The sequence below is a fragment of the Schistocerca nitens genome, chromosome 1 (genome assembly GCF_023898315.1).
Source record: "Schistocerca nitens isolate TAMUIC-IGC-003100 chromosome 1, iqSchNite1.1, whole genome shotgun sequence".
NCBI lineage: Eukaryota > Metazoa > Arthropoda > Insecta > Orthoptera > Acrididae > Schistocerca > Schistocerca nitens.
Window position 1 is genome coordinate 315,331,255 of NC_064614.1, and position 22,218 is coordinate 315,353,472.

The following is a 22,218-nucleotide window of genomic DNA, read 5'->3' on the forward strand; positions in this document are numbered from 1 at the left end:
TGGAGGATTCTGTTTTTGTCATCACTCTTAAATGCGTCTCATATCAGCATTAAAAGATAACACAGACGTATTTACACGTTACAGTGCTTCGTTAATGTAAGTGTGCAGTATATAGTTTTCTTAAATGTGGTACCTGCATTATCCAGCATGATGTGATCACGTGACCTCTTTTAACGCAGACATGAGATACATTTAAATGTGATGACATGAACAGAACCGTCCACACCGACAATTTCCTACACATAAAAACGTAAGTAGTTACCATATGCACCATTTTATCATTGATACCCTTATTATCCGCATTTTTGCGCTCTGTAATAGGTAAATTGTGCAAATGGGCAAAGCCTGCGACTAGTAGAAGAGTAAATAAACAGCAGTTTTTCTTTTAAAATGCCTTTTGTTCAGTTCCAAAATTAAGTATTACGCTTATAGCATTTTATTCGTATTCGCACGCTTCGTTGCAAAACACACTTCTGATACATGTTTTATCTCGAATGTGGTCTGGCCACTGAATACGAATAAAATTATTTTCTCAGAATTTCATCATTCATAATGAAGGATAAGTAACAAACATCTAAAGCTTTGATGAACTTCTCTGGGAGGAGAAAATGTTGTGACAGATGAAAATACATTAAGTGACCTAGGCGGTATAGGTCGTAAAAATTCATAATCATGGCATTCGTATTCAAAGGGGTCATTATCTTTATGTCCAATTAGATTACCAGCTAGAAACGTACTCACCCACTTCAACTGTACAGTATTTGACTTTAAGGATTTGAAAGCACTATTGTGGCGCGTTCTGTACACTTGGACAGCGAGACGAGGAAACGAAGAAAACAAACTGACAAGCAACTAATTAACTTGCAACTCAGCTTATATACGCAGAACACCAAATCTAAGGTTATATTGCCACTAATTGCATAGTTCTCTCTAGGAACCACCAACCAACATTATGCTAATCACTGTCAGCACAAAGTGTGGTAAGAAGTTACTCCATCTTCAGCCCTATACAGGAACGTATTATACGGTGAAATCAACATACCCTGGAGTGTAGATCAGGGTGTAGATGCGTATGCATATGTGGAAAACATTGTGCGTGAGTTAGAGTTCGATTACAGTGTCAACTTTACGCTTATTTGTAAATTTTGGACATGAAAAGGAAAGTTTATATTCGTTGTGACATTATTTCATAACTACACTTGGCAAGCTGACTGGCATGAGACCTGATAGTCAGACAGACACATAATGTAAGAGCTATTTTACCTCTGTTATTAGTTACCACACTTCTCTGGCTGGCCATAAATACGCCAGCAGCCACGCCACACGACACCCGTGGGAAATCTCTGCCGAGCGGAAGTGTTCTGCGCAAGAGAGCTTTCGTCTCGACACTTAACTCGTAATGACTCAGTCCGCGACGTGCCATAATTAAGCTTAATGACCCACTTTACAGTTGCGGGTGGAAACAGTAGTGTAAGTGGTGGCAGCAGACTTCAAGTGAACCACAGTGTCACCAATTACTGTACTAGAACGTTATCTATCTTCCACAAATAAAAAACGAACTTCCATGACCGAGATAAAATCTTAATAAAAGGTAACAATAGTTGCGAGAATCTTAAAGAAGTTAATCCGAAAGTAAAGCAGATTCTTACAGCAGCTGTACTCTACACACCTATAGCATTCAAACCTTTGGACCACAATGCACTCTGTAATAAACAACAAAAAGGCGTCAGCTGTAAGGTTCATCACAAATTTTTTCTATAGACTACCGGTTTCAGGGATATAGTACGCCAGCCTCAGTTCCTAAACAACAAATTACTGCAGTATTAACGACAACAATTATATGGGCAAGAATACTACCTGTAGATACATGAAATCATATATGTCACTATTCGATAACATGTTGTATCCATTATGTACGTAAAAAAAAAAAAAAAATATTAAGCCTCCAGAAGTGGTTAAACCACTGATAAGGTGTAAGTTCCAATTTTACCACTAAAGGGTTAAATTGTCAGTAAAATCAGTAAACTCATCGACAATGGAGGACTAGGCTCATCACTAGTAAATGCTAAACAGGTAGAAATAATTTACAAAAGTGAAAATATCATATGACTATAAATATACATTTGAAGCCGTCATAGCTGCCCCTTATCAGTTAGATGACCTGCTCAAAAGACAAGCGAGGTGGACTGCTGAAATCCTTTCAAGATCTCATATCAAAACATTGCCAGTGAATGTAACCATCAACGAACTTTCCGCATAAACACGGCACTACCTCGTGAAAAGTGTAGTGTCCCTTCTCCTCGGGGTTCTGCCGTGAAAAATATAAAATAGAAAATCTGATTGGGTTTGGAATTTTGGTGGTTTCAGTTACGGATAAGGCGGACTTCGTATTATTGTTTGAGATCGTGCTGTAATTTGACCGTGCATGGCAGACCGGATCGGCAGCACTACAAAAAGCGACTGTACGGAAATAGCATCAGAAACTAATTGAAATTTACCTTATAATCTTGTTAGATACGCAGTATTAATTACAATGTAGTCTTCATGGCTGTCCTCCTAATTTCTCTTGTAGGACGACCCGTCTTTCCCTTTTCTCTGTCTGTTGGAAACTTCTTCAAGTTGTCACTGTCATGATCAATTTACAAATTTGATGATAACCACCTCGAATCACTATTGAAACAACCTCGCTTTGTAATGTAATTTTAATTTCCACCCAAAAGCACATTCAACACGTCGCCGAAAAATACACGTCTTTCGTATGAAGACAAGAGAGAGAGTGTAATCAATTAGTTGTTAAAAACAAAAACCTACGCAAAAGTAAAAAGACGAACAAAATTATTTATAAAAATCGGTCGCTGGCGCAGCGCTCTTCTGCGTGCGCGATCGTAAATTATATTTTTGTATTGGCGGAGGCGCGGAAGTCAAAGTACCATTACAAAAGCCATGTGACAGAGATCCACCAATCGGAAGTAATGTGCCATCTGTAGCCCAGTAGACACTCACCGTAGTCTATCTGTTGAAATTTGTAGTATTTTGTTTGTTATTATTTCTTCTCATTGTCTTGTATCTTTTATCTGTCTTTTGAGACTACAAGAATTGTTGTGTCTCTTACTGTTCTTGAGTTTGGAAATTAGTGCACGACAAGAAAGCGTTTTAGTTAAATAAAGTGTGTTCAAACTTGATCGTTAGTTCTTCCCTGCCGACCGCAGAACACAACAGTTATTGGCGAAGAGGATAAAACTTTCATTTTCGGTCGAAATAGCTACTTTAGAGGAGCTGCTTCAGTCCTTGACAGAAACTCTACAGCAGATTCAGGCAATGCTCACAAAGTCAGAACATCGCCCTCACTCACCGGCGTTGCAAGATGCAGCTCATAGAGTTGATTCCATCGCGGGCAAATTGAACACTTTGCACGTGGCTCCACCGACGATTCCGGCTTCGATAGGTCTGTCGAACCATGGTAGAAGTATGTCGAATGGTTAGAACAACATTTACTAACACATGTGATCCTCAAAGAAGATCGAAGTCGAGCTTTTTTTAGCAACAGTCGGTCCAGAGGTGTATAGTTTAATTCAACAATTGAACCCTGAGCAGTCACCTCGAGATCTCTCCTTTACCGATATTTAGGGCTGTCTTTTTGAGTACTTTGAATAACAAATAAACGTCACCTCCGCCCGTCAAATCTTTTTTTTCTTGTCGAAACTCCCCAAGGCAGACGTACTGGGAATGGATTACGATGCTCCAGGGTCTCAACCGCGATTTCAAATTCCGGTGCTCCAACATTGACTGCAAGCAGTCTTATGCCTCGTTTCACGCACCAGACGAGGGCCTTCGGGCTGATATTCTAAAGTTATAGGACATGTCCCTTGACACTTGCCTGCCGATCAGTCGTGCGTTTGAAAAGTCTCACTGGCTACAACCGCCGCGTTTTGATCCGGCTGTTTCCGCCGTTCGCCAGTCGCCTACAGCCAAGCGGGAGTCTCGTCCATCATTTGGTACATTCCGTGACAGAAGGACATTCGCACGTTTTCCGTCATGACCGTACTGTTTCCGGACTCACTCACGGTCGGAGCAAGGTGCATGGCTTGCAGCCGAACGGGCCATATCACCGTTGTGTGTCAGGCGTAGATGCCACGCTTCCTGCAGACGCACAGCCTCGTCACGAATCGTCACTGCAGGACCTGTGAAGAAACCTCGCATTCCATCGACGGACAAGTATTCTCCACCATTCCCCGGCCGGGAGCCCGTACGTTCCTTACTTAGAGGCTGCGCGTATTCCTGTGGTCTTCCAAATTGACACGGCATCTTCCGCTTCGATTGTGGATGGTGCAATATACCAACGCCTTGGTTAGCCATCTTTGTCTCCGTACACTTTCGACTTGTTTTTGTTTCAGTAATCACCATATATCAGTCAACACCGTTTTTACAACACAAACCTCCTACAAAGGTCGTTCCTTCACCACTCAGTTTTTGGTGGTCGGTTTCCCTGGCGCTACTAACCTTATGGGTCTGTATATATATTTAGACGTCTGGTTTTGTCAGTGCAGGATGAGTTACAGCCGGTGTCGATATCCTCCTCTGATACCCTCCTCGCCTCGATGCTCAGCAAATACGAAACATTGTTCCCATCCTCCACACCAGGAGTGAAGGGTTTCACCGCACGTGTTCAGCTTCTTCCCTCTGCTACCCTCGTTTTTTTTGGCCCCCCTCGGTTCCCTTTGCTCTCCAGGTGGAACTTCGCCGTGTACAAGTCGAAGGCATCCTTTCTCCCGTCGTGCACAGTCGCTGGGCGACGCTTACCGCTTTAGTCAAGAAGCCGGACGGTTCTTTAAGCACTTATGGCGATTTTAAGGTCACGGTAAATTCTCCGTCAGTCGTAGATGACTATCGTGTCCCATTCGTGGATGACATACTCACAGGTCTTGCGGGCTCAACTGTTTTCTCCAAAATTGATTTTTGCTATGCTGACTTGCAGCTGCCATTGGACTAGGAACGGCAGCAGATCTTTGTCATCAATAGCCCTTGTGGCCTTTGCAGTACAACCGCCTGCCGTTTGGCATTGCCAGCGCTCCTGCCATTTCCAATGTTGTTTCGAACACATCACAAGTCAGGTGCTCGGTGAGGCAAATTATCTGGACGATGTCATCATCGGTGGCTCGTCCGCGGTGGACTTCGTGGACAAGCTGGATAGGCTTTTCCAGGTCTTTTTCGAGACTGACCTGTGTTGCCGGAAAGAAAAGTGTGACTTTTTTGCGAGCGATGTCTTTTATCTGAGGTTCACGATTGGTATTTGCGGCTTACAGGCCTCTAAGAAGTATGTAGAAGTGATTCAAAACCTGCCTTTTCCAACTAACGTGAAGCAACTGCAATTCCTCCTCAGTCATATTAATTTTTATCGTGATTTCAGCTCCCCTGACTGGGCTGTTGCGCAAGGGTTTGCGTTGGGCTTGGGACGCGGTGTGTGAGCAGGCTTTCACAAACCTCAAGTCGGCTCTCTCCCGACCTCCTGTCTGGCCGCTTACGATCCTTTCCTGCCCCTCATCGTCGCCCTCGATGCATCGGACTGTGGCCTGGGTGCGGTCCTTTCGCAAGTGGTAAACGGCGTTGAGAGGCAGGTTGCCACAAACATTGACTGACGCTCAAACCAAATATAGTCAAATTGAAAAGGGAGTTTAGAAGCAGTGTCATGCCCTAACGAAATTCTACAATTTCGTGTATGGACGACATTTCACTCTGCAGACCGACCACATACCGTTCGTTTCTTGGTTTTTCCCGGGTGCTGCAGTGCCCACCGGGACAGCGCGCCGCCTCCAGCGTTGGCCGCTCTTCCTGGCGGCGTTCGATTTTGAGATTGTCTATCGCACGTCAGAAAGCCAGGAAAACGCCGATTTCCTTTCCGGGCTGCCTGCCGAAACGTACCGTGAGTTTCACGCCTCCCTCTTGGCTCTTGGTTTGTTTCCATGTGGAAACGAATGTGGACGCAGCAGTGGACGCGCTTCCGTTGGATGCCAATGCGGTCTGGCGGGCCACCACTCAGGATCAGACACTGTAAGCTCTCTGCCGTCAAATCACTGCGGTTTGGCTGAACCATCGTAGACTCCGCAACGCGCAAGTCTCACATTTTTGGGATCATCGGCACAGCCTCTTTTTCCGCAGTGGCGTCATCCTTTTGCATAGTGATTCGGACATTCCCCAGGTGGTCATACCGCATGCACTGTGCCACCGTGTCCTCGACCTCCTCCACGCTGGCCATTGGGGATTCACCCTCATAAAACAGCTCGCCTGCCGCAACTTCATTGGCGCGGCTTGGATAAAGACATTGCCCCCCTCGTGTCAGCCTGTACCACATACCAAACATCTCAGGCAGCACCCCTGTACTAGTGTTTTTCGTGTCCAGATGAAGCTGCTCCATGGGAACGTCTCCACTTGGATTTCGCAGGGCCGTTTCGTGGATCGCAATAGCTCATCCTAATCGACTCGGGTTGGGATACCCTTATGTCTCCCACATGATGAACAGCACGTCTACTGAGACTATCAAAATTCTCTGGCGCCTCTTTGCTGTCGATCGTTACAGATAACGGTCCACAGTTTATTTTGACCGAGTTTAAGCAATTCTGTGCTGCCAGTGGGATTTCCCTCATCCACGCTTCAACGTTTCACACTGCGTCAAACGGCCAGGCAGAACGTTTCGTGCAGACATTCAAGACCCAACTCGATAAACTGCTGAGCTGTAACCCGCTGGAGGAGGGCATGCTTCTGTTTTGGCAACATTCCGCTCTGCCCCGCATGGCGATAAAAGTCCAGCGGAGATACTTCACGGTCGACCATTCCGCTCTCCCTTATCTGTCCATATTCCCGAGATTTATCACCATCCCGCCTGACTCTGGCGCCCTCCTTCCACGTTGGGCAGGTCTGGGTGCGGATCTTCTCTCATTCAGGGGCGCGCCGGAAGCCTGCCATCATCACCAGGCTCTGCAGATGGGCGATGGCATCTCTCCGATGGGCCGATGATTCCGCAGCCCACTGACACCTCAACCGGCTTCGCCCTGTCTGGAGGACCACGATATTCCAGGGGAACAGCCAGTGCCAATGACCGCCCTGTGCCGGAACCTCCGCTTCCGCCTCCACCGCAGCCGCTGCCTCTGCTGCCAGCTGACGCTGCTCGGTCGCCACCTCGAGCCCCTGACGCCCACCGACCTATGAACATCGACCAGGATGTCCCCACTCCTATGGACGTTTGTGGTGCTGAGCATTCTTTTACCAGGGGGAGAAATGTCATAGTGGCGCCTTATCAGTTAGAGGGCCCACACAACGGGCAAGCAAGGTGAGTTGCCGACCTCCCTCAAGAGCTCATATCAATACATCAACAAACTTTCTACATAAACACGGCATTACTTCGTGAACAGCCATGTGACAGAGATCCACCTATTGGGATTAATGTGACCAAGTGTAGAACTCCGCAGAATCGGTGTTACAAGCACGCCAGCAGAGTCAGACTGGCAGTGTGTACCTACAGGTAGGACAGCCCCGGCCAATACCTACACTGTCTCTAGAGCAGTGGACACTCACCATAGTCTTTCTGTAGAAATTTGAATCTTGTGTAGCGTATTTGGAATTGTGTAGCGTAGTATTTAGGTTGTTATTGTTTCTTTTCATTGTCTTGTAATTTTTATCTGGCTTTTGCCACCACAAGAATTATTATGTTTCTTGTTGTTCCTGAGTTTGTAAATCAGTGTACGCCTAGAAGGCGTTTTAGTTAAACAAAGATTTTTCGGACCTGATCGTTAGTTCTTTCCTGCCGATCGCAGGACACTGCAGAAGTTGTTTAACCATCATCAAAAATTGGAATGGAATCACCGTTAGACACTGCCTGATATGGAAAGTCCTATACTTCGGAAACATATGTGTTATCAGTAGTGACAATCGTCATAGTGATAGCTGTCCAGCCAGTAGAACCCAGTAGGTCTAATGTATGTTACAACCAAAAGACAACAGAGGGCGTAATTATTAAATACAACAAAACACTCCCATACTTTCACTAAATAGACGTGTTTACAAAACTTAGTCGTTTCCACAGGCGATCTAACACGACTAGACGGCTTTATTAATCAGAACAATGACAACAATTGTGTATTGTACACTCTACTCACAAGAAGTAAGAAAACCGTTACTTTTTTGAAAAAAAACTGTTATACACCTCAGGAATTACATGACAGAAGAGACATGAATGTTCATATCGAATACAAAACCAAGTAAATAAACAGACAGAGGGCACTACACTTTGCAAGGCAACCTCATACCTGCACTAAATAGCAAATTATTATTTGGATATAATCTTAGTCACCTTCTTCGTAGAATTTTACAACTGAAGACACCTTAAATAGCGACCTCAACTTAATGGGCCACTATCAGTCATATAGTTAGAAATAATTATCACTGTCAAGTTTTGATGGATAAAATTAATGCCAATCGCCGAAGGTAACACAATAACGGCCATTATTTAGGTAAAAATGGCCAGTCCGATCTCCTAAATTAAATAGCGGCATATGAAAGGATGTATGCACTTCAGTTGCTCTCCGCTATATAATACCGAAATACGACTTATCTCCCTCTGCATCAAGAAGAATTCGAAGTATCAAAAGTCGACTCTTCATGTAAGCAGAATGAAAGGGAGTAAAATCAGTATTAAACCCGGAGGAAAGGGATTACATTTGCGTCAGAAACATATGTGTGTCAACAATGGCATCGACGTAGTGATTTGCAGTCATGTAAATGGAACATAATAGGCAAAATGGCGTCTAAAAAGGGAGTCAGCAGATGGCCTCATTATAGGTTACAACAAAATGAAATTACTTTTATGTCCACAAGTAGCCGTATTTTCAAAAATTTTGTCATTTACTAGGCAACAGGAATAGTAACAGACTTTATCCTATCGATAGCGTGTAGCGTACATTGTACTCATCCAACGTAAACTAACTACCTTAAGAAAAGTGCCAATCGTATTAGATCCCAAGGGAGACTATATAACTTGAAATTGTATTATAGACGAGAGGTTCATTTGCATAACAGAACTAAGTAAGAATCCTGCTAAAAAAGATAATAGTCCATTCTATGAAATGCCGAATCTGATCTATCGAAAGCTTTATGATCACATAGTTCTCATAGCTAAACAGAAATAAATCGTTGACCAATAATGGGATCGACATCTGAAACTGAGCATCACACAGTGTATCCACACGACGTAAACAACCAATCGTAAGTAAAGTGTCAGTCGTTCGACATAACAAAGAAAGCAATACACCTTCAGATTTATACTACAAACGAAATGTTATTGTGCATAAGCGTTACAAAAACATATAATGCTCTGGATAATTAGGATAATGATTCCACAATGAGACACCAAATCTGACAATACGGCCATTACATATCATACTACGTTAGGTCAGATACTGTACGAAGACAAAATAGTTCATTACCATGAAAAAATCTATTTCTGCTCTACTCAGACACAAAGAAAAACATAGTCCATTCTGCCATGCTCCGAGCATGTTGTAATGTGCGAGTGAAAAAATCGTAAATAAGCATCCAAATCTATTTAGCATGGAAGGGTAATCTAATCGGGAATAACCAGTCGAAACTGTAGAAACATAAGATCACAAAAAAACTATGCGTAAATGGAAAACGATGTATAATACAACAATAAAACAAATAGAAAGTACTGTTTGTCGGAGTCAAATAAAGTAATAAACGTCCATAGTTGTTAAGGTGAAGATAGCACTACTGATCATGCTTGTAAAAGATAAGTTACGAACTAAATAGAAAATTGCTACCAGACGTATATGAGAAAGGAAAATAATAAAAGCAAACCATAAATTACAATTTTTGAATGACAAAATGTATGTAGGTCATATATAGAAAATTACCAGTCATTGCACGTAGGAAAGTCACAAAATTATTTCGTTACTCTACTGAACATCAGACAGTAGTGAGATAATTTCCAGGCTCATACATAACCAGCGTCAACAGCTGGAATACACTGCTGCTTGGGAAAAACGTCACGTAGGAAGTAAACACCTCGCCCAATGGTATAGAAGCCCTATGTTAACGAAATCGATAGTGTAACGTAGCAATGAGACACGCAAAAGTAACTGTGATATTTGTACCGCAAAATAACTTGAACGTAGCCAGTGTAACCAAAACATGCTGGTATTGCTGAAGGCGAACCAGAAGGCTGTATGTTTTCTTTGCTAAAACTACGAGTTTTAGATACACTTTTCTTCAAATCTATTTAAGGGGGGACGTTGATGAAATTGACCAAAAATTTCAATTTTCGATATATTTTTTATTTGTTAGTACAACTCATGGACAGTATGTTCCCAAATTTTCAATGGTGAAATCCCATTCGAAGTTCCTGAAAAGTATTTAAAAGTGTGACGCGGCCTTCCTGTCACGCCCACGTTTTGAAGCAGCACTTCAATACCAGCTCAGTGAACAACGATTCTGTGCATTACTTTCAACCAAACGCGTACGGGATATATCTAGAAGGCCGTGATACATACTCTTTGGTTCTGTAGATCATCTTTGGCCCTTCCTGCACTTCTCAAAAAGTGTGTTCATTGCAAAACCAAAAATCCAAATGAGTCTCTAAATTCACTCATATGGAAACGATGCCCTAAAAACACATTTGCATCTGCTACACTTATCAGAATTCCAACTTATGATGCAGTCATAGTATTTAATGATGGGAACGTAGGGAGTATGAAGGTATTAGAAAGAATGGACTTCAAGATAGGTAATTTTACTCAAGACATCCTGAGAAAAATAGATTTACAGCGCGTCTCAGAAGCTGAAAAGTCAGTTGAAGGCCTGGTAAAGGAAAGAACACAGACAACAAGAAACCAGAAGAACTGTCTTGAAGGGAAAGACGACCCAGCGTACAAATCTTGTGCCTTCTCAAGAAGTGAAATATGGAAAAACATAGGTTGAACTTTAAATTGCGTTTCTTGAAAAGTTTGTTTTTTAAAGTTTATATACCTTTTCCCCAGATTCTATGAATGCTAGAATTATGAAATTTTGTGCACCTATTTCCGTAAACATAATAAATTTTGTCTCAAGAGCTAATTTTGAAATTCTGATTGCAAGCTGATAAATGGGGCAAAGTGCTTGGAATTTTGTATGAAGTTGGAATTCCATACCACCATTGCTTCCAATAATATAAGCTTGAAAGATTTCACAATGTTTATTTTTAATTCTGATATCACTAGAACATCAAACACCTTTTAGTGTCTCCACTAGCTGTCACCAATAGTGGCTGTTACCACACCATTGAGTGACTGATGCCCTCTCTTTTACCAGGGACCATCTAAGACTAAAGTAAGATCCCTTTAGTTGACACTGTTTTTAAACACTGCTTCAACTGATTCCAGCATAATTTCTTGTGCAATATTTTGCAATACAGACCCTAATGTTTTATTGTACATACTAAATTTTGTGGGAGGCTTTGGTAAGTTGATAACACAATAGTGTTACGTCAAAATTTCACTTACATAGTTTTTATCTGTTTCCTGAGACATTTTATTGTAGCTATCTTCAATAGTATTCAGTTTCCTTTTGGATGAACTGCACTGGGAGGAGGAATCTTCACTATTTGCAACAGACCTAACCTCTACATTTGCAGAAACGTTCTTCCAAACATGCATCTTCCCTTTGTCTTCCCGCCTTTAAATGTTCTGTTACTCACTGAATTTTCGCTAAAAGAATTATATTCAAACATGAATGCAGCACTCTATCTACCTATTCAACACACTTCAGAACAACACACTCAAAACTGCACTCGAAAACAATACAACAACAGACTTCGATGTACACCTGTCTGCCAGTCTCTGCACAGAATCCAAAAAACACAAAATCTCTATTCTTATCGCTAAAGAAAATAGATGGAAGTTTTAAGGATGTAAAAAACTTTCTCCAAGAAACAAATAAAAAGAACCTGTTAAACACGTCAGAAACGCACATAAAGAACACTGCAGTCCCTTTTTATTTATTTATTCATAAATACTTAGAACTGAGGTAGATACTCTATTTTTAAAGCAAATAAATCAGAAAACTCGGTGAAATTTTAATAAGTAAAAAAGAAAAACTCATTTTTTTTGCATTTTTCACCTTCTAGATGCCCTTAAGTATGAATATATTTTATATACAAAGAATTCACATCGAGCTATACGAAGGCCAGTGCATAAAACATGTCAAATCATATTAAAAAAATTGGAGGAGATGAGTACACTTGAGCACATGGTGAAATAATACTTTCATTGATGCATTTACTGTTGTATTCACTAGTTGCTGTTGTCTTCTTTGGCTATATTTCGTTGTTAATAAGCAATTTGTTGTATCTAACTAATAGACATAGTATCACTTTGCAAAACTACTCATACATTACTGATTATTTAATAATATCCTTTCACATATCTACAGACAGCGTATTTGTTCCATGTAATTATTGTTAATACTGAGGTAAATCTGTTGTTTAGGGCCTGATTATGGCATATTACATCGCTAAATCCGGTAGCCTAGAGGATAGGCATAATAGCACATGATGGTCGAGTTAAGACGGTGGGGTTAAAAGGAATGGAGCTGAAAGTAAAACAGCATAGTGAAAGATTATGGGTCAAGTTACAGCTTGGACCATTGTATCATAAACAGGACTGGAACATTTAATGTTCAGCAAATTTGATAGATCAATTCTTTTCTTTATTTATTTCTTTATTGTTCTGTGGGACCAAATTAAGGAGAAGTCTCCATGGTCATGGAACGAGTCAATACATGAAATTATAACACGATAGAAGAAACAGATGCAATGAAATATAACAAACATATTCAGGCGACAAGTCGTAAGTTTAAATAAAGAAAAATCAACAATGTAACACTGGAATTTGCTTAATTTTTCAGCTCCTCCAGGGGTTCCTCGACAGCATAGGAGTGAACCATGAGGAAACTCTTCAGTTTAGACTTAAAAGTGTTTGGGCTACTGCTAAGGTTTTTGAGTTCTTGTGGTAGCTTATTAAAACTGGATGCGGCAGAATACTGCACTCCTTTCTGCACAAGGCTCAAGGAAGTGCATTTCCACATGCAGATTTGATTTCTGCCTAGTACAGTATTAACTGAGTGTAAGTTGCTAACTTTTGGGAATAAGCTGATATTGCTAACAACAAACGACATTAAAGAAATAAATACAGTGAAGGGAATGTCAGAATTCCCAGACTATTGAATAGGGGTCGACAGGAGGTTCTCGAACTTACACCACATATAGCTCGAACAGCCGGTTTTTGAGCCAAAAATACCCTTTTGAATCAGAAGAGTTACTCAAAAAAATAATACCATACGACATAAGCGTATCAAAATATGCGAAGTAGACTACTTTTTGTGCTGAACTGTCACTTATTTCAGATACTGTTCTAATGGTAAATAAAGCAGCATTTAGTTTCTGAACAAGATCCTGAACGTGGGCTTTCCACAACTGCTTACTATCTATACGAACACCTAGGAACTTGAACTAATCCGTCTCGCATATAATATGCCCATTATGTCTGATCAAAATATCGGTTCTTTTTGAACTGCGAGTTAGAAACTGTAAAAAACTGAGCCTTAGTGTGATTTAGCAACAAATTATTTTCCACTAGCCACGAACTTATTTCATGAACTACATTATTTGATACTGTTTCAATATTACACACAAGATCCTTCACTACCAAGCTGGTGTCATCAGCAAACAGAAATATTTTTGAATCACCTGTAATACTAGAAGGCATATCTTTTATATAAATAAGTAACAGCAGTGGCCCCAACACCGACCTTTGGGGAACGCCCCACTTAACAGTGCCCCATTGCGACTGAACATCACTACCACTCTCAATATTGCGGAGAATTACCTTCTGCTTTCTGTTCTTAAAATAAGAGGCAAACCAATTGTAAGCTACTCCTCTTACTCCATAATGGTCGAACATCTGCAGTAATATTTTGTAGTCAACACAGTCAAAAACCTTCGTTAAATCAAAGAAAACACCTAGCGTTCGCAACCTTTTATTTAATCTGTCCAAAACCTCACAGAGAAAAGAGAATGTAGCATTTTCAGTCGTTAAACCATTTCTAAAACCAAACTGTACATTTGACAGCAAATTATGTGAATTTAAATGCTCCAGTAACCTTCTGTATGCAACCTTCTCGATAACTTTAGCAAACACCGATGCCATAGAAATAGGTCTAAAATTGTCAACAGTATCCCTGTCTCCCTTTTTATAAAGTGGCTTCACTACCGAGTACTTTAATTGGTCAGGAAACCGACCACTCCTAAAGGAAAAGCTACAGATATGGCTAAGTTGGTTGGTTGGGTTTGGGGAAGGAGACGAGACAGCGAGGTCATCGGTCTCATCGGATTAGGGAAGGATGGGGAAGGAAGTCGGCCGTGCCCTTTGAAAGGAACCATCCCGGCATTTGCCTGGAGCGATTTAGGGAAATCACGGAAAACCTAAATCAGGATGGCCGGACGCGGGATTGAACCGTCGTCCTCCCGAATGCGAGTCCAGTGTCTAAACACTGCGCCACCTCGCTCGGTATATGGCTAAGTACTGGGGTAACATACATAGAACAATACTTCAGTATTCTGCTAGATACCCCGTCATATCCATGAGAGTTCTTGATCTTTAGTGATTTAATTATTAACTCAATCTCCCTCTTGTCAGTATCACGGAGGAGCATTTCAGGTAACAGTCTCGGAACACTTTTTTCTAAGAGTGCTATATGATTCCCTGTTGGGACTAAGTTTCTATTTAGTTCACCTGCTGTATTCAGAAAGTGATTATTAAATACTGTACATATATGCGAGTTATCAGTAACATGGACATTCCCGCTACTCACCGACTCTATATCCTCGACCTGTCTCTGCAGACCAGCCACTTCCTTTACGATTGACCGTATGGTTTTAATTTTATCCTCTGACTTAGCTATTCCATCTGCATACCACATACTCTTCACCTTCCTAATAACACTTTTAAGCACGTTACAATACTGTTTGTAATGGGCTGCTGCATTTAGATTTTTTGTGTTTCTAACATTTTGATATAATTGCCCCTTTGTTCTACAAGCTATTCTTATCCCTCTAGTCAGCCACCCAGGCTGTCTGTTTGTGCTAGTACCCTGTTTTGAACGTTCTAACGGAAATCAACTTTCAAAGAGCACGAGAAATGTCTTGAGGAAAGCATCATATTTATCATCTACTGTATTAGCACTATAAACATCTGGCCACTCTTGATCCTTGATAAGGTTTACAAAGGTCTCTATAGCAACTGTAATTTATTTCATTTACGAGAAGCAACAAGAGAGCGCCAGGCGCGCGAACTTGACAATAATCGACATTGGGACTGGGACAGACGCGGTAGGTCTTTGTCGCCACGAGGAGAAAACTTTGACTATAAACACTTCTTAACTTTTCGGAAATTTAAGATCTTTCGCATTTCTAAGAATGACATACATCCATGTTCATGGTTAGATCAATTTATGTACGCACTTCCACCAAATTGGCCACTAAGTCACAAACTGGAATTTATGTGTGGATATTTAGAAAACGAACCGGCGACGCGGATGCGCGCACTTATTAGAGCTTGTAATTATCTAAATGATTTTTATCATGCATTTCTATCGGCATATTGGTCCGAAAACACGCAAGACAGAGTCAAACATAGTCTTTTTATGCAGCGTAATTTCAAACAATCTGAGTTCCGCACGTCGGCAGAATACTATGAAGACATGATTCGAAAGAATCAATTCCTTTCCAGCCCTTATAGCCCGACTGAATTAATTCGCATTTGTTTAATTAAGCTGCCACAATAAGACACATTGCTTTAGCCGGAAGATGTAAAAGTCCTCAGGGGATTCACTACACTAAGTGAATATGTGCCGTAGCGTGCACAGGGCCCCGAGCTGTAGTGGTACTATTTCCCTTTTAGTTTTCTGCACCGCTGCCTACTCTTCTACCATTCTTTGTATCTATCAAAACAACTCTTCAAATATCAATCTATCTAGAGAGTCGGTAAATAATCACCGGATATGACTATTTTACCCAAAAGTGATTTCGGAAATTACCGTTTGGACTTACTGTATCTTCAGCAGCATTCATTCATAGTTTAAACGAAATTTTACCTGTTTATCTTCGTGACGATATTACTTCATATGTTGACGATATTCTTATTGCTAAACGTTTTTGGAGTGAGCACAACAAAATTTTGGCTTCATTATTACGTATTTTTGCAAGAGTTGGCATTACTGTGAACTTGAAAAAATCTGAATTTGGTCGTTCCCAGGTGAAATTTCTTGGTCATATTATTTCTACAGAAGGTATTTTTCCTGATCCAGAGAAACTAGACGCTATTCGTAATTATGCTGTTCCTACTACAAAACGTGATGTTCGTAGTTTCCTTGGTGTCTCTAATTTTTTTAGACGCTTTGTTAGATTGGAAAATTTGGCCACACCTCGTTTTTGCGATCTATCTGGAAAGTTCTTTTTAAACGAAAATCGGTTGACAACTCTTTTTCGTTATTTTGCATTCCTGGTGAGTGGGTTAATAAATTGATTTGGTATATACATTTCAGTTACGCGCACTTTGGTCCCAGAAAATGCTTTCATAAATTACGAGAAAATTGCTACTTCAGTAATATGGAAAAACGTATTCGATCTGTTCTTGCCAAATGCAAATTATGTCAAAAGGCTAAGCCGCCAACTATTTCTCACAGAGCACCGTTGTTTCCTATCATTCCAGCAAAATTAAAGGAGATGGCTGCAGTCGATTTGTTTGGTCCAGTGGTTCGTTCTACTAATGGTTTTGCGTACATTTTGGTAGCAGTAGAATTGACATCAAAATATGTGTGTTTTACACCTTTACGCAAAGCAACAGCTCGTTCAGTATCTAATGCTTTCATCAAACATTTTCTTAAAGAAGTGGGTCATGTTGATAAGGTTATATCAGATAATGGATCACAGTTTCGTTCTAAAATTTGGCTTCGTACTCTACGGCGTCGTAAGATTAAACCAATTTTCATTTCACTTTTTCACCCTCAATCTAATGCTTCAGAGACATGGATGAAGGAAATCAATAAATTGTGTCGACTTTATTGTCATCAGAATCACAGAACTTGGGATCAGTATCTTCATATTTTTCAAAACATTCTGAATGAACTCCCTAATGATTCAACTTCTTTACCGCCTATATTGATATTAAAAAATAAAGCATCGACAAATCGCATTTCTGAAATCGTTCGTTTTCCGCCTACACGGAAACTGCGGCATTCTGAAGTTGTGAACCTCGCTCTGAAAAATATTGCATCTGCGGCTGCCAGAAGAGAGAAATCAGCTAAACGTCCTGGTCGTTTAAAAACCTTGTCAGTTGGTCAAAAGGTGTTAATTAAATCTCACCGTTTGTCTCACAAAGGAAAAGGCTTGTGTCGCAAATTCTTTCTGCTTTATAACGGTCCATATAGGATTCGCAAAATTATTCATGATAACACTGTCGAAGTAGAAACTCTTAAATCTCGGCGCTCTAAGGGAATACATCACATATCGATCGTTAACATTTTTGTGGAATGACATACTTTTGAGAAACTAACAGTTACATGTAAACACGCAGAGAATACGAGGTTACCGCGCCGTGTTCCGGCGGCGGCACATACTCAAAGCAACAGTCAAGTCTGCGCGGCACACAAGGCAGTCGTTGACCGCAAACAATTACTTCCTACGTCACGCGTACCTACAGCTGATCGAGCGCTCAGTGCGAATGCACTGACAGCCATAAACAAATACACAATGTAATTCCTCCGTATAAATTCAGTATAAAGCTATAGTGACTCGATAAATTACGTTATTAATGTTCAGTATTTTTCAGGATACTGTTGTATAAAATATTTAAGAACTTCAGGTAAATTCTGTGTGTGTCCGACGTTAAGAGGACTTGCTATCGAGAAAATTTCAGGAAGAATGTAATTTCGAAGAAGAAACTAATAAACTAAAAAGGTAACTATTAATTGAGTTTATTTTTCAGGTAACATATTTCCACTTAGGTACGTACTTTAGACGTAATTTGCTGCTCGCGATTACGTCATTCATACTTTGTACTAAATTTCATGTTTTATGAATTTACTTGTGAAGCGACGTGCTTGTGTACATTAACTGATTTTGACAATGATTGATTAATGAACAGGGTTGTTACTTATGTATATTATGCATGGATTGGCTGCTATGCTTTTTCACTGTTGTCACATTTTCTTTTTTTTATTATGTGCCTGCTGTGCTTATTTATTTAAATTATAATTGTCACCTGATTAATTGTGCTGACTGTGTTTATGTATGTAAGTTATACTTTGTGATTTATCTGCTTGCGCCTTCATGTTTACTTATTAAGATTACATATAAACATTTATTTGCTTATGCTGATATGATGCTAATGACCTGTTTATTATGTAAGATACATATTTGCTGCTTTGCGTATGGATTGCATATTTACACATTTCTGTTTTGTTGCCATAAATATACTCTATTTTGGTATATAGAAATGCTGATATAAGGTGTACGAACATGGAGTTTAGGTCACACTATGGTATTAATTACAGAATGTTCGCTTGGCAGAGCCTCGTTGTAGGAATTGTGCTGCATCCACTTGTTGACGTTCTGTTCTCCACTGGTATATTTACTCGCTATTGCATGTTTTGCTTACGCTCACTGCCTTATATTTTTAAGATAAAAAAATGAACTGCTATAATTCGACGAACGACATTACTACAAGAAACTTCACTGAAGTCACGTGAGCTGGAGGTTTTATGGAAGCTGTATAAATTTATGCTAATAGAAAGGAAGCTAACGACATGAAATACCTACACTAGGTTTAGACCATTGACAGTTATTACACTGCATTCTTAGTGAGCAATTGAAATAGCAAGTGATACTTGACACAAGAACTACTCCACATGTTTGCTTCTATTTTGCCATGATTCTTGAAGTGGTGTACACACTGTGAAATATTACGATTTATTCATTCAAAGTCTTATGTGATCTTTCATACTACGTACTCGCACCTCCTTACTTGTTCGAGGAACTGACTAGAGAAAAGAGTTGTTATGGAAGTGAAATGATATTGGTGATAAGGTTTATATGTATCGACGTATTGAAGAGATATTATTGAGGTATTGAGATTGTGTGAAGTTGATGATTATTGGAGTTTTGGTGGACAAGAGGTAAGGTAAATGATATTGATGATACGGTTTATATGTATCGACGTAAGAGGTATTATTGAAGTATTATGATTATGTGATGCTGATGATTATTGGAGTTTTGGTGGATAAGAGGTAAAGTAAGTGAGGAGGATATTTTTTTTGTTGGTTTATATGGAACAAGGAGGATGAAGATAGCAGACTAGAACACTCAAGTGGAAAGAAGATTGTCTACACACACACTTTGTTAAATCAATAAGCAGTATATACTTTTTTTTGGAGAGAGGAAGTATTTGCATATCTTGGCACACTGACAGTTGTTCAGCAACCGTACATTTGATTTGGCTTGGCAAACATTGGTCTTGACATGATAACTACGACGTTGACTAACTATTATTGACTGTTATACATTGCTGCCACTACTACTTGATACACAAGTTGAACATAAAATTTTGGACAGAATTGCATTTACACAGTTAACACTATTCAATTACACAGTAGTACTTAATGTGGATGAAAGATGAGTAAGTGTGTTTTGTGTGTTTTCCTTTCCTAATCCCAAATAATTGGTACCGACCTATCTCCTAAATATTAGTTTACTTGTTTGTTGTGGTTTGCACTGACACCCATAAATATTATAGGTTTACTGATATTTGTGTATTTGTAATATTTAATATGAGAATTATCCGATATCATTTGTGTGTTTATTATAATTTGTATGTTTAGTGTAAGAGCATTGATAATAATTTTGTAAAAGCAATTGTGTGTGCATTCAAACTGTTGTTCGTGCTTGCACCTATTCAACATTGCTGGGTGCCACTTGTAAATGTTTAATTTCTGCTGAGAAACTCTGATGAACTGTCTAATTAGTGATAGTGAATATTATGGACTGTTACGTGCACTTGTTCAACATGATGGGTGCCACTTGGAAATGTTTAATTTGTGCTAATGAACTCTGATGAACTGTCTAATTAGTGATAGTGAATATTATGGACTGTTACCTGCACCTGTTCAACATTGCTAGGTGCCACTGAAGGACTGCTTCTGATGAAATAATGTCACTTGTTGGTGTCTGCACCTGCTCAACATTGCTGGGTGACACTGGTGGAACTTCTTCTACTGAGATAATATCACTTGTTGGTGTCTGCACCTGCTCAACATTACTGGGTGCCACTGATGGACTGCTTCTACTGAAATGATGTCACTTGATGGTGTCTGCACCTCTTCAACATTGCTGGGTGTCACTAATGGACTGCTTCTACTGAGATAATGTCACTTGTTGGTGTCTGCGCCTGCTCGCCATTTTTGGGTGCCACTGTTGAAGCTGTTTAAATACTGCTGATGAAATGTTATGAGACTGCTATGTGCACCTGTTGATCATTGCTGGGTGCTATTGTTGGAACTGTCAACTACTCTGAGGAGTTCTACTTGTTTATTGAACTATTGAAAGAATTTTATGTGAATATTTGTATAAACTGATTTTTTTATGTGTTTACCGTTTATGAAATGTTATGAGACTCTTCCCTGCACATATTCGTTATTGCTGACGCTATGGATTGAATTGTTTAACCAAATGATACTTGTGTAAACTATTATGTAAAATCATATGTATGCAAGCATTTGTATTCCTTACTGTATTTTATATATTAGGTTATTGAAGGGTCAGTGCAAAGCCAAAATTTATTTCGTTATGTGATATTTACTTATTAATATTACTTTTTAATTTTTTTCTGTATTTTTTGGACGAATTTGGTGGTATTTTCACCACCAATGCTGGCAAAAATACCATCAAATTTCTATCCCGTGGAGGAGCATATGAAAGGTGGCTACACTGAGTCACAGCGCCAGAGATTGCGCCAAAGAGTATTATTCAGCCGCCTCCACTGGCAGTGCTTGTTGAGATGTGGTGGTGGAGAGTGCTTGTCGAGAAGTCGTAGTGGAGAGTGCTTGTTGAGATGTGGTGGTGGAGAGTGCTTGTTGAGAAGTCATCGTGGAGAGTGCTGATTGAGAAGTGGGCAGTAGGAGTTCTGATGTAGCCGTGACTAGTTGTGAGCATGTTGTATGCAGTTGTTCTGATGGGCTAGACAGCCGATGCTGTTCGATTGCGGATGTTGTAATGATCAGAGTGTATGTTTCGTCAATATATATGAAGGTAACAATTTTTTTTTATTTTTATTTCAAATGTCTTAAACAATAATGCCTCTTGGTCACAGGTTCAGTCAACAAAGCATCTGGCTTGTGTTCATGTATTAGAGCGTAATTCTGGTTTCTATCTGCAAGTATAGTATTTCAATTTTATTTAATTAATTCAGTGTAAATGGTATTTAAAATATCTTGTCTTTTTGAGGAAGAACCGTGCCAGATGTGTACGTTGAATCACACTTCCACACACAGAACAGTTACACTTGTGCTTTGTTGTTCGTCGTTGTTGTTTCGTAGCTTTTATAGTTTCTGGGGACTTAATTAATTAATTGTGTTAGCGGAAGTTTTCTTTCATGTCTTGTTATTCTATGCAGTCAGATTGCGTACTAATACCAGTCAGGGCTAACCGGTTACGAGACTGCGTAACCGGACAGTCAGCTACAAAACTTGAAAATTGTTTGCATTATACACTCCTGGAAATTGAAATAAGAACACCGTGAATTCATTGTCCCAGGAAGGGGAAACTTTATTGACACATTCCTGGTGTCAGATACATCACATGATCACACTGACACAACCACAGGCACATAGACACAGGCAACAGAGCATGCACAATGTCGGCACTAGTACAGTGTATATCCACCTTTCGCAGCAATGCAGGCTGCTATTCTCCCATGGAGACGATCGTAGAGATGCTGGATGTAGTCCTGTGGAACGGCTTGCCATGCCATTTCCACCTGGCGCCTCAGTTGGACCAGCGTTCGTGCTGGACGTGCAGACCGCGTGAGACGGCGCTTCATCCAGTCCCAAACATGCTCAATGGGG